At 50.8% G+C, this 12,600-nt stretch overlaps 1 non-coding gene across 1 annotated transcript; it reads right to left on the bottom strand.

Moving 5' to 3' along the window:
* Positions 1-3,334: 3,334 nt before the first annotated feature.
* LOC147827388 (U5 spliceosomal RNA) lies at positions 3,335-3,450 on the bottom strand. The gene has a single exon (XR_015452593.1). It is a non-coding gene; the product is annotated as a U5 spliceosomal RNA (small nuclear RNA).
* Positions 3,451-12,600: the final 9,150 nt, after the last annotated feature.

The following is a 12,600-nucleotide window of genomic DNA, read 5'->3' as shown; positions in this document are numbered from 1 at the left end:
AGAATCTTTGTTCTTTCCATCCACACTTGCTTACGTGACTTGTTTCCCCACTGGATCGCCGTTACCTCAGTGACTGTACTTGTAACCTTATTGGTTGATCAGGCCCGTGGTCCAAGTTGTAGCCCCGGGTCCCCGGCTACCCATTCAGGACCTCTCCTGCCTCTCAGGAGCTATCCTATCAATAAGTATCTTCCTATTCTTAACTTCCGTTGTTCCTAGAATTCATTCTTCAATTTTGAGGGAACACAAGCTTGGGACGTCAGACATATAACAGATCAGGAGATATAATATTTCATATCTCATCTCTGATATCACTTCCTGAATCGTTAGCATTTCACCACCTTGTTCTTTCGTTGTCACTTTGCACACATTTTCCCCATTGCAAGGGATGTGCTGGGCCACCTGTCTACTCCTTGCCCTTCCCAGGACTTCTGGGACCTCCTGGTGCCACCTCCCTGCCCCTTTGCCTCTTGTGTTCTCTGTACTCAGCCAAGAAGGCGGAGCTGATAAAAAGAAAATTCTTACTGCTTTTTTCCTGTTTTTTTTTTTAAGACAAAATAAACAAAGCCAAAGAGGAGAATTTATCACCCCGTTATACAGAACCAACCGACACCCAGTGGGGTGACCTTGGGGGGCTATGATCCTATGTCTGATCCTGTGGGATGCAAATCTCATGCTGATGAGGGCGGAAGGAGCCCTTCGCACCTGGGTAGCTGGGGTGAGCAAGGCAGATGAGGGAGGAGCCCCTCCCCAGGTGAGACCTTTCTCTTGGTGTTACGCCTGCCCTCTTTGGAGCCAGGACGTCTTCAGCCAATGCTGCCTTACCGCTGAGCACCACAGCTTCGCAGACCATTGAGCCCTCAGCTATGACCAGAGTCATAACAGAGTTAAGTTTCCACACGCCATAGCCAGCTCTTGAACAAGGGCCTTAGACAGCTATAGTCATACTTTAATTATGCGATGATTTTCCCCCAAAATGTATGTAGAAATGCTCCGGACACTTAGGCGGGGCCTCAGCAGGATGCAGCTTTCCCTTCTAACCCTTGAGACTCCTACTCCTGCAGCCCCAGAACCATAAGGGTGGGTGTGCCACTCAGTGCACGTCCTGGAGATGACCAAGTCTGGAAAAGCTGGGCCTGGTGGCACTTGCCTGTAATCTCAGCTCTTGGGAGGCTGGGGCAGGAAGATTTTTGTGAGTTCAAGGCCAGCCTGAACTACATACGGAAACCTTGTCTAAAAAACTCCAAAAAAACCAAAAACACAAGTACTGACAAGCTCATGAGAGGTTGCGGCTTCTCTGAGAATACAATTTAGTGAGAAAGTCACTAAGCAGAACTTCTAGTAAGTAAAAGGAACTCGGGGCCATGCCGGGAGTGGAAGGAAGTGGAGAGATTTGCTTTTTTCTTCTTCTTTTTCTTTTTTGGTGCTGGGGATCATACTCAGGACCTTGTGCTTAGGAGGAGGCACGGCGCCACTGAGCTAAATCCCTGACCCCGGCTCTTTCTATTCTTAATGGGCATTTATGTCACTATCTGAAGTAGAAATCATAGATATGTTCGTGACACATTATAGTTGTCACAGAAATCTTGAAATATTGCTTATGATCATCACAACTTTGATATTATTGTAGCCATTAGACTTGTCACTAGACCCCAATATTTAATCTAATTAATTAAATGAAACACATATTGCCATGCTACAAATTGTTTTCAGAAGAGAGGAAGGGAAGGGGGAATGAAAAATTTTGTACATTCACCAATAGTCCACAATGAATGTAATTATCATGTACTGCAAACAAACGTGGGCTAATAAAAATAAAAATTAAACATATAAAATGTTGGGCCGGGGATTTAACTCAGTGGTTCTGGTGCCCACCTCGAAAGCACAAGGTCTCAAGTTCGATCCCTGGTACCAAAAAAAACCCCAAACATATAAATTATTACATAAAATATGAATTCCCCCCAACAAATTTATTTTCAAAATATATTTAAGGGACCAGGGATTTAGCTCAGTGGTTTTGCTGCCTGCTGGGCAAGCGCAAGGACCTGAGTTTGATCCCCGGTACCAAAAAAAAAAAAAAAAAAAAAAATATATATATATATATATATATATATATATATTTAAAACTCTTTGATGTGGATAATGTTTAACATATGCTAAGGCAGACCTAATAGTATAAAGAACCACAGCAGCTGTCACTGCAGGCGACAGGATGGATAGATCTGGGTGACACCTCCTCCACTCCCACAGACAGACCATCCCCTGGGAGGTGTCCCCTCCCCCCCTTCCTCCCATCCCCCTCATCCCCCCACTCCCCCTCCCCCTTCCACCTGTCCCCCTCCCCCAACCCGTCCCCCTCCCCCACGCGTCCCCCCTGCCGCGTCCCCCCTGCCACGCCCCTCCCCCACACCCCCTCCCCCCTCCCCACACCCCACCCCCGTGCCCCCCCCCCAACCCCCGTCCCCCCCACCCCGTAAGCTCCATTCCCAAAACTTATTTTAACTTTTTTTTCACATACCCCCCGTTTATGTTTTATTTTGAGACAGGGTCTTCCTAGGTTGCCCAGGCTGGGTTTGAATTTGTGATCCTTCTGGGTCAGGGTCCTTAGTAGCTGCCACCACACCAGCTACTGGATTTGGGGGGCTTTTTTTGGAGGGGGCAATTTGAGACAGGGTCTTGTTATGTTGTTCAGGCCTGTCTTGATCTCAGAGATCCTCCCCCCTCAGCCTCCCTGGTGCTGCTGGGTTTACAGACATGTGCCACCATCCCCAGCATTACCATGTTTTAAAAAATTACTTTTAACTAAAACTCCATCTTTTTTCATGCTTGCAGCAGATAACCATCACCTCTATCCTGCAGCATTTCTATATACACAGATAACACAACTCTTTCACCCCCTGACTTGTTGCCCCTCTCACCTCACAAACACAACGTACCGAAAAACAAGCTAATAGCTGCATTTCCATTGGTCATTTTGTATTCCCAGGCACTATTATTTCATTGACGTGAAACACCTCCCCGGCCACCTCCCAGGGCTTGGAAAGATTTGCTCCACTCAAAACACCGACCACAAGGACAAAGCTAGAAAGAGAAGCTAAAACTCCAGGAAGACTTTCTCCTTCTCACTCAGCAGCCCACACTTACAGCCTTTAAGTCAGTAAACTCACTTAAAAAACTGCCCAATTTTAAATAAGACACTTCAAGACAAATACAGCTAAGTGCCTCTGTAAATCTTTTTACACAGTATTTCAAGGTGAAACTTTGTTTTCTAGAGCCAAATCACGTTTATAGCTCACTTCACAATGCTTGTTCTATTTTTATAACCTGGTTATATAGCCTTGCAAATGCAAGGCCTCAAAAAATTGGGTTAAGACTCAGAGTTGTTCCTCTCCACGGAAATCTTTAGTAAAAGGCGAAAGATTTATACGATCTGAAGAGAAACCAGAGTATACTTAACGTTTTCGGCACACAGTCCTCGGGTAAGTGCTATTCCTAACACTCTAATGGTGATTATTTTCCATAAGGTGTTATTGACTTTTGCCTATTACTCAGATAATTCTAATCCTAAATATTATTTTGGAAAGAAATTTCTCAAAGACAAAAGGAGAATCTTGTGATTTTTACAGCGGGAAATTACTTGGTGTACAAGGCATTATGGGCATGCAAACGAGTCTCCACCCCGTGGCTCTGGTTTCCGGAAATGCCCTAAATAGTAGCTGCAGCTTCGCGCTGGGCGCCGGGCCACCGCTAGGGAGCAGAACGGAGGGCAGGCGACGGGCACAAGACCGGAACCTAGTTCAACCAGAAAGGCTTTGGCTTTACTTTTTTTTTTTTTTTTTTTTTTTCAGTACCGGGGATCGAACTCAGGACCTTATGCTTGTGAGGCAGGCGTGGCGATTTAACTTTACTTTTTGATGGGCCTCCAAAACATTTCTTTTGCACCTAAAAAAGGGGGCTGAGCATAAATACGTTAAAGTCATTAAGTGAAATGGGCTGCAGGGATGCACAGCGTCACCTTGCAGTCTTCTCCGCATCCGGGGACACCGGGACGCAGCATTAGGAAGCTGGGCAGGGGATAAACAGAGATCCGGGCGGGAAGTCGGGGCGCGGGGCCCTCCGGCCTGGGAAGGAGGTCGGGGAAGCTGGGGTGGGGCTGCAAGAGGAGCTGGGAGAAGAGGGGGGCGCAGGGCGCAGAAGAGAAACTGCAGGGAGGCAGAGCCTGCTGCATCGCTCCCCGAGAGGCGTCAAGGAAAGGGGAGGCTGCAGAGTCCTTTGGGTGTCACACAGGACAGTCACGGGGACGTGGCCCGGGAGGCAGGGAGACTAAAGGCCCAGAGCCCCAGGACAGCTTCGGTCCAGGGGAGGGGGCTGCACCGGGGAAATGGGAGTGGGTGGGAAGGGGGAGGAGCAGACCCGACTCTGTGGCAATGCAGGAAAGGGAGCAGGTGGCCCCCATTCTGTCACCCTGCTGCTGCCCCCTTCCCTCCATCCTCGGCAACCCAGACAGCCCTGGTGCATCTCCTCAGCACCTGCCCTGAGGCAGCTGAATTGCTAGGAAAACCGCGGCCTGGGGGTCACGGCCCACCCCAAGCGGATGAAAGAGAGCAGAGCCCTGCCCTGACCCACCAGCCCCAGCCTCTCTTCCCTCTCCACGGGAAGCCTCGCTCTCCACCTGAGCCCCAGACCCGGCCCAGGAAGACTTTGCCTTCCCTGGGGAGCCCTCAGCAGCACCAGCTGTCTCCTACCCCTTGTTATGCCCAGAGTGGTGAGGTCCTAGCTAAATTCACATTGGGACTTATCCCCCAAGAGGATGGTATGAAGAAGTGGGGCTTTGGGGCCGGGGATTTAGCTCAGTGGTTTCGCCATCTGCTGTGCAAGCACAAGGACCGGAGTTCGATCTCCGGTACCCCAAAAAAAAAGAAGTGGGGCTTTGGGAGGTGATTAGGTCATGAGGATGCTACCCCCCATGGATGGGATTAATGCCCTTATCAAAGGATAGGGAGGTGGGAGTTTGTCCCTTTCATCCCCAGGTCTTTTTTTGGTTATTAGAGACACGGTCTGTGGAGTAGCCCAGGCTGGCCTGGAACTCATGGCAGTTCTGCCTCAGCCTCCCTAGTGCTGGGCCTGCAGGTGTGCACCACCACACCAGTCCTGTGAGATGATTTTGCATTATGTGTGACCTTGGCCCACATTGAATCCCAAGGAGAGAAGTTGCTATTGTTGGCTCTGGATTGTCCCCAGGGTGGGGAATGGGAGGAGATGGGAGACTTAGAAGCCAAGAGGTGGGGCCTAGTGTGTGGGGGGGGTTGGGTCACTGGGGCTGTGTCCTTGAAGGGAACCATGGGATCCACCCCTCCCCACCCCTTCCTCAGACCTGACCACCGTGGGAGACTGTAATACTGATTATGCCCAAAGCAGGCTGCAAGCAGTGCAGGCTGGGAAGAGCCAACCCCACAGTTAGTTTATAGAAGTCCAGCTGAAGCCTACATGCTGAGGTCAGAGTAACTCCCACCCAAATTCCGTTCCCACAATTCAAACTTTCCTAACTAGAAGGACAAGGTTCTGATTAAAACCATATATTTTGTCTATTCTGTTCCTAATTCGAGAATGCTTTGTCTTGGCCTTTACAAGCCTGGCTTCCACTAGTTTCCATAGAAACCGCAGGACTGCATGTCCCTGCACATAGTCGCACCTCACATGTAGCTCACCTTTACCCCAGTTGATTACTAATAAAAATTAATGGCTTGAACAGACCAGCACCTTTGCTAATGAAGCAGCATTGGCCGTCCTGGCTCTCCGCTTTCTGTCTCTCTTAATTCTGTCTTTTAGTTTTACTTTCTTCAGCCTTGCATTGTACACTGAGCAGGAGAGTGGAGCCTACTGCAGAGGTTCCCAGTAATGTTTCAGGGGTTCCTAATAGACCAGGAGGTCAGCGAGTCTGGACTGAAAGCTCAAAATCATGAGACAGAATCAAACCTAAATCCCCAGACTAATTTTTTTTCAGCCTAATTTTTACTTGATTTTTTGTGTGTGAGGAGTTTCCTCCTGAAGGACTCCTAATGCATCCCAAAGACCTCATTTTCAAACACATTAACATTTGCATTTGAGGATTAAGTTCCACCACATGCGTTTCAGGGGGACACATTCACATGGAAGCACCACTCAACTGTACTCCTCAGGAGATGGTAAATGTTACGTTGTGTGTGTTTTCCCACAATAAAAACCTGAAAAACAGCAATGTTTTTATAAATATAGCTGATAATTTAAAATTCTATATGTCAAAAGTAATAAAGCAAAACCATAGACATGAGGGCTGGGTGTGTAGCTCAGTGGTAGGACACTTACCTGGCGAGCTCCAGGCTCTGGGTTCAATCCTCAGTACCAGTCCCTTCCACTCACCTGAACCTTGGCAATGCCCTACTACCCGGAAGCAGAGATAAGAAAGACTTCTGGGCCCACCTTGGATGATTCTGAAGTTCCAAGCTAAGACACATGTGTGCCAGATTTTCCGGCACGACCTACAGTAACCTTTCTTCACTTGGAGCTCATTAAAGGTTCATGCAAATGGACTGCATCTCATACATCCAATTACTGCAGAGTGAATTGTGGCTGAGGACATGCACCGTAGACACAGCTGACCTGACTCAGCACCCTGTCAATCATTTTGTCATGCATGCTCCGAAAGACCCACTGGGAGATGCACTAGACCCGGCCCAGCATTTTAAATTCTTCAACCCAACATGTTCAGTGCTGGTGCCATTTTCCTTTCCATCAGCATGAGCCCACTCACTCAGCCTGTCATTGGCTAATTAAACTTCATTAAACTGTGCTGCTTTTTCTTTACCACTTCATGCCACATCCAATTCTTTGTTCATCGTGAACAAAAATCTAGACCCGGACCCCAGCACCCATGGCATCATTACTTGCAATAAATGTAGCAAAGGGCTAATAATTATGCTAGATACAAAGTTTCAAGCCCAGTGTGGTGGTACTCAATGTAATCCCAGCACTCTGGAACCTGAGGCAGGAGGATCATAAACTGGAGGCCAATCTATCTCAAAATTTTAAAAAATTTTAAAATGGGAATGGCTGGAGATGTAGCTCCATGCAAAGGGCCTTGTTTCAATCCCCAATACCACAAAAAAAAAATAAAGATGAAAATAAACTAGAAGTTAATAAGATGCATATTAAAGTATGTGAGGGCTGGGTGTGGCGGTGCACACCTAGAATCCCAGCGGTCAGGAGGCTGAGGCAGGAGGATCGCCAAGAGTTTGAGGCCAGCCTGGGTTGCATAGTGAGTTCCAGGCCAGTCTGCACTACAGAGCAAGACAATGTCCAAACGAACAAGCAAGCCCACAAAGAGTAGAAGGCAGACCTGAGAAGCACAGAACATGGAACAAGGGTACACAGGAGTCAGGAAAAGTGTGCTTGCCTTGCCTTGTCATGCCAGCTACGTGGAGATGCTGAGGTAGGAGGCCAGCCTGGGCAATTGAGGGATCCCTGTCTCAAAACTAGATTTAACAAGGGCTGCGGGTGTAGCTCAGTGGCGGAGGCCCTGACTTCAGAGGTCCACGTGCTGATGTGAGGGCTGTGAGAGCTGCTCAGGGAGCGCCAGAGACCACTGGATGGCAGAGGCAGGGAAGGGGTGGGAGCCCTGCTGAGTCTTGCGTGGGGCGGGGCCTCTGCAGGACCCTCTGAGGGCCGGGTTTCAGCACCGCGGACAAGGCCGCCCTCGGACCCAGGGGTCCCCTCGGAGATCAGGGATCACCGTGTTTCTCCTGGCCTCCAGGGACCCGGTGCCGAGAACCTGCGGGTCTCAGCTCCCCTTGCCTGGGGCTGGGGCTCTCCAGGGCAGGCCCGCTGGGGTCTGTTAAAGCAAACCTGGCCTCCCCTCCAGCGGGGACCCCCATGGATGCTGGATCCAGATCATCAGATGCATCCCAGTCCAGGCGCCCCGAAATTGTGAGCAGAACTGTCTCCCCAGCCAGGGTGAGGCGGCAGGGCCTCCTTTGCTGCGTTCTCACCGCTCACCATTCACCCAGACCCAGCCATCAACCTTATGGAGGAGTGGGCACAATAAAAGCCTCAGGGGTCCTAATCGCAGCATTCTGCGAGGCAGAGGCAGGAGGATCACACGTTGAAGACCAGCCTGGGCCAGTGTGTGTGTGGGGGGCATGGCTTGGGGTTCGTGAGGTGGCCTGGCAGCAGATTCACGTTCCTGTTTACATCAGTTTAGTGGTGGGTAACTTAGTCTGCGTATCTCAGAAGTCCCTGCCAGAGTGGCGAAGGCCAGGCATGATGGATTTTAGGAAGCACCCCAGATCCAGCTGTCACGCCGCTCCTGCTGGTCCCCGAGGAATCTGTGGGGCACGGGGATCCCGGTGGGACCTCCGCTTCTATTCACACACAGCTGGAAACCACCGGGGATGTTCGGGTTCAACAAGCCTGGTATAGGGCTCCTGTGGAGGGGGAAAAAGTGCCCCATGGGAGGTGGCAGGTGTTTTGGGGCCGGCGACAGCTCGAGAGGGGTTGGGGGTTTGGGTGCAGGTGAGGTTCCAGGGGGCTGAGGCTCTGGGGTGGATCAGGTGCTGCGGGGAAGCTGGGCTGACCAGGGGTCCTGGATGTACAGGGAGAGAGCACCCGGGGTGAGGCTGTGCCTGGTGAAGAGTGTTCCTGCTTAGCCAGGGAGGCAGAGGCCTGGACATGTGCTCTGTGCCCGGGCAGGACATGAAGGAGGCTCGCTGTTGTCTTTATCCATCACAGCCACTGCATGCACTTGGCCAACCTTGCTGCTCTCTGTAACTGTTCAGTTCAGCAGACACCTCCATCCTGTGGAGTGCAGCAGCTCCTGACTACACAGGGTCTCCCGGGGAGGAGGGATGGCTCGGGATGCCAGGAGCTGTGATTCTTTCTCAGCCATATTTTGTTTGTTTAGGTTTTACTGTTTAATTTTTGTTTTAGGTTTGCTTTTTTTTTGACACATGGTCTTGCTATCTATTTCAGTGTGGCCTTGAACTCACTATGTAGCTCGATAGGATGTGGCCTTCAATTCACAGTGATCATCCGGCCTCAGCCTCCAGAGTACTTGGATTACAGGCGTGTATCACCGTGGCTTTTTTTTTGTACTGGAGATTGAAGCCAGGGGTTGTGCACTGAGCTATACAACCAGAGCTTTTGTTTTGTTTTTGAGACAGGGTCTTGCTGTGTAGCCCAGGTTGGCCTTACACTTGGGGCAATCTTCCTGCCTCAGCCTCCCGAGTGCACTACCATGCCCTGCTGTTCCATGATGTCAATGGTCAACTTCCAGGCCATGTCTTTGTCCCATCAGAGTTGCCCCTGCACGCTGTCCACGTTGGCAATGGAGCAACTCTCCACTTGGTGCCCTCGAATCTGAGCTTCCCTGAATCTATTTAGTCCAAAAATGCGTTCCAGGCACCTAGAACAGTGCCCAGCCCCTCCCAGACCCTCAGGAACTATCCTCAGGGCACTGTTCTCTCCACAGCGGAGACGCCACCTGCCCTTTTGCTGCTGTCTTTGCAGTGGCCCGGCACTGGTGAAGGCAGCAAGCTCGGCACCAATTCAGCGACTTTTCCTTCCACACTGGCTCATTACCAGGCTGTTAACCATGCTCACGGCCCCAGCCTTCTGCCAACCCTGGACACTGAGTTTCCATCCATGAAGGAGTGGATTCTGGGGAACTGAGCTGGTGTACTTTAAACCCAAGTATGAAAGATGCAAATGGCAGCAAGGGAGGCCTTTCCACGCCTGCCATCACTCGGCTGGGCTGTTTCTTACCCCGGGGACTAAATTCATCACTGATGGGGCCTAAGTCTCCTCTAAGGTTTGGCTCGAGTGGGGTTGGACAGCAACCATGGAACTCTTGGGGAAACCCCAAGATTGCCCATTGTTGTCTAAGCTGTTGGAGAAAGGAGTCCATGGATACTGCAAAATTGGAACAGTCCTTGGGAGGCTGAGGTGGGAGGATTGCTGTGAATTTAAGGTCAACCTGCACTATAAAATTTTTTTCAAAAAAAAATTGGTGGGCCTAGAGAGTGTATCGCAGTGGTACATCAGAATCTTAGTATGACGTAGGCCCTGGGTCCAATCCCAAGGACTCCCCCTCCCCAAATTTTACTGTGACAACCAGTCACCAAACAGAACTGATACTGGCTATTATTCTTGAGCAAGTTTTTATTATTATTATTATTTTTTTTTTTTTTTAGTCTCGGGGATCAAACTTGGCTCCTTGCACTTGTGAGGCAGGCAACAGAACCACTGAGCTGAATTCTCGGCCCTTGAGCAAGTTTTGTCTCTGCTCTGTGGTACTGGGGATGGAATTGTGGGTGTTCACATTGAGCTACATCTCCAGCACTTTTTAAAATTTGTCTGAGACAGGGTCTTGCTAAATCATTAAGTTGCTTAGAATGGGCTTGAACTTGTAGTCCTCCTGCCTCAGCCTTCCAGAGTGCTGGGCTTACAAGAGCATGCCACCATGCATGCCTGGCTCGACACCACTATCATTCTGCTTGTGCCAGCTGGGGAACCAGGACCCCTGGGTCAGTGCTATGACAACCCCTAGGCCAGAGATGGGAAAACTGAGGCTCAGAGAGGCTAAGGAACTCATTAACGATCACACTGCTGGTCCATGGCAGCCAGGTGCCGTAATTGGATCTTCAGCATCCTGCAAAGGCCCACGGCACTCTTGGGAGGTGGTAGCATTGTTAGGATGCAGGGCCTAGTACGGTGGTGGTACACCTATGGCACAGGTGCCACCGCGGGCTATTTGTTGTCATTGAAAGCTCCAAAAGGTTCGCCATCCCTGGTCTAGTGGAAGGGAGTTGGGTCCCTGGGGTTTGTTCAGGCCCCCAAATTATGAAGCCAACCAACCATGGACTGATCCCTTTGAAACCATGAGCAAACATATTTTCTTATTTTTAAATTGCTATCTCAGGAATTTTGTCAAAGCAATGGGAAGCTGGCTTATGCTGGGATGGGAGCCCTGGCTCCCATGGACTGCTCACTTACCCAGCCTCTTTCTTTGTCCTAAGAGGCAGAAGACGTCAAGGGGACCCACGGAAGGTGGCCCCCTAGTCCTGGAGACCACAAACATTGGGTACAAGTCTTCCCCCTCCTCCCCCAAGGTCGAAGCGAGTGTCCACCAGACTGTGCTATGTACGCTGTGCCGGGGACATGACTTAGAACATGGGACACGCTTGAAATGTGTTAGCTATTGGGAGCCCTGGTCATCCCTTTGCCTCCCCTGGTTCCTGGAGCCAGCGTCACCCCAGCAGCCCCTCAGCAGAGGCTGTGTTGACAGCTCGGGCAGAAAAGCCAAGCTAGAGGGGGGATATTATCTGCACCATAGTTATGAAAATGTGGGACTCAGCATAAACAGGGGTAGTTTCTTCCTCAGGCAGCTGGACATTGCTCTTGCAGGAAGAATGTGCACACCTGTCACAGGACCAAGGACCGGCACTAATGCCCTGAGAACCCAGGGTCCCCTGCCTGGCTTGGTCTTGGCTCACTCAGGAGGATGCTGCCACTTTATTTCCAGCAGGTGGCGCCAAAGGCTCTCGCCTCACCTTGGTGACAGCCTGCTGGTTGCTGGGTTTGGGAAGGTGCAGCTGGGCAGATGAGGGAAGATTAAGCAGTGGTGCAGGTTGACACCAGGTTGACGTTGTTTCCATCTCCACCTCAGGCTGGTAGGTGAGGCAGGGAAACTCTTATAAGGGATCAAATCCCAGCTGTGCCTGTGACTTTGGGCGAGTTTCTTCATGGCTCTGAGCTTCAGTTTACTCATCAGTAAAATGGGCTAAGGGCAGGTATAGCTCAGGTCAGCATCGGGGTTAAATGGTCACAGTACGAAAGTGCCAAGCCATGGCAAGTGACTGGTGAGTGTCGGTTCCCCCATCTTACACAGGCCTCTGTCGGCAGGCAGAGCCTAGCATGGGCTCGGGATTTGGGGCTATCTGGCTCCTTAGGTGAGGACAGAGTTGAGCTTCTAGGAAGGCAGACTTTGGATGGGCTGACGGTCACACTGATGTCCCTTATGGGGGGACTTGAGCACATTACCTCGAGGGCTGGGCTTGAATTTGCGACCCTCCTGGCTCAGCCTCCCGGAGTGCTGGGATTCTTCTGCATCTCTCACAGAAAAGCTGGAGGGAAATTCCACTTCACTTAAAAAATAATTCCTTGGCAAAACAGCAACATAATGTTGATATGAGATCTCTGATTTAAACTCCCCCTACAGCCCAGCCCTGGAGGGAAGATTTCTGTTCCATTCCCTCGGAAAGGCAGGCTGTGGCCAAAGCACACTGTGTGCTCTGGGCGTCCGGATCCAGGAAGGGGCAGCAAAGTCGGGGTTAGGGACAGGTCAGCCCAGGTCTGGAAGCAGCAGTGACTGATGGGACTGGGGAGGGTGGCACTGGGCCATGGGTGACACTGGCAGGTGTTTCCATGCACGTTGGGGTCCTGGCACCTGGAGGCTGGAGCCCGCCAGTGGTGGCTGAGTGGTTGGGGAGCCATCTCCGGCCACACATGGCTCCCCTGGGACCCCTGCTAGAGGACCTCGTGGTGTTCCAGGAGACCCTGGTGAGGGTC

The sequence above is a fragment of the Heterocephalus glaber genome, unplaced genomic scaffold (assembly GCF_053883595.1).
Source record: "Heterocephalus glaber isolate CG9 unplaced genomic scaffold, H.glaber_assembly_v1.0 deba00001447, whole genome shotgun sequence".
In the NCBI taxonomy this organism is placed as follows: domain Eukaryota; kingdom Metazoa; phylum Chordata; class Mammalia; order Rodentia; family Bathyergidae; genus Heterocephalus; species Heterocephalus glaber.
Note: the sequence above shows the minus strand (reverse complement) of the source record. Positions and strands in the feature narration are given on the sequence as shown.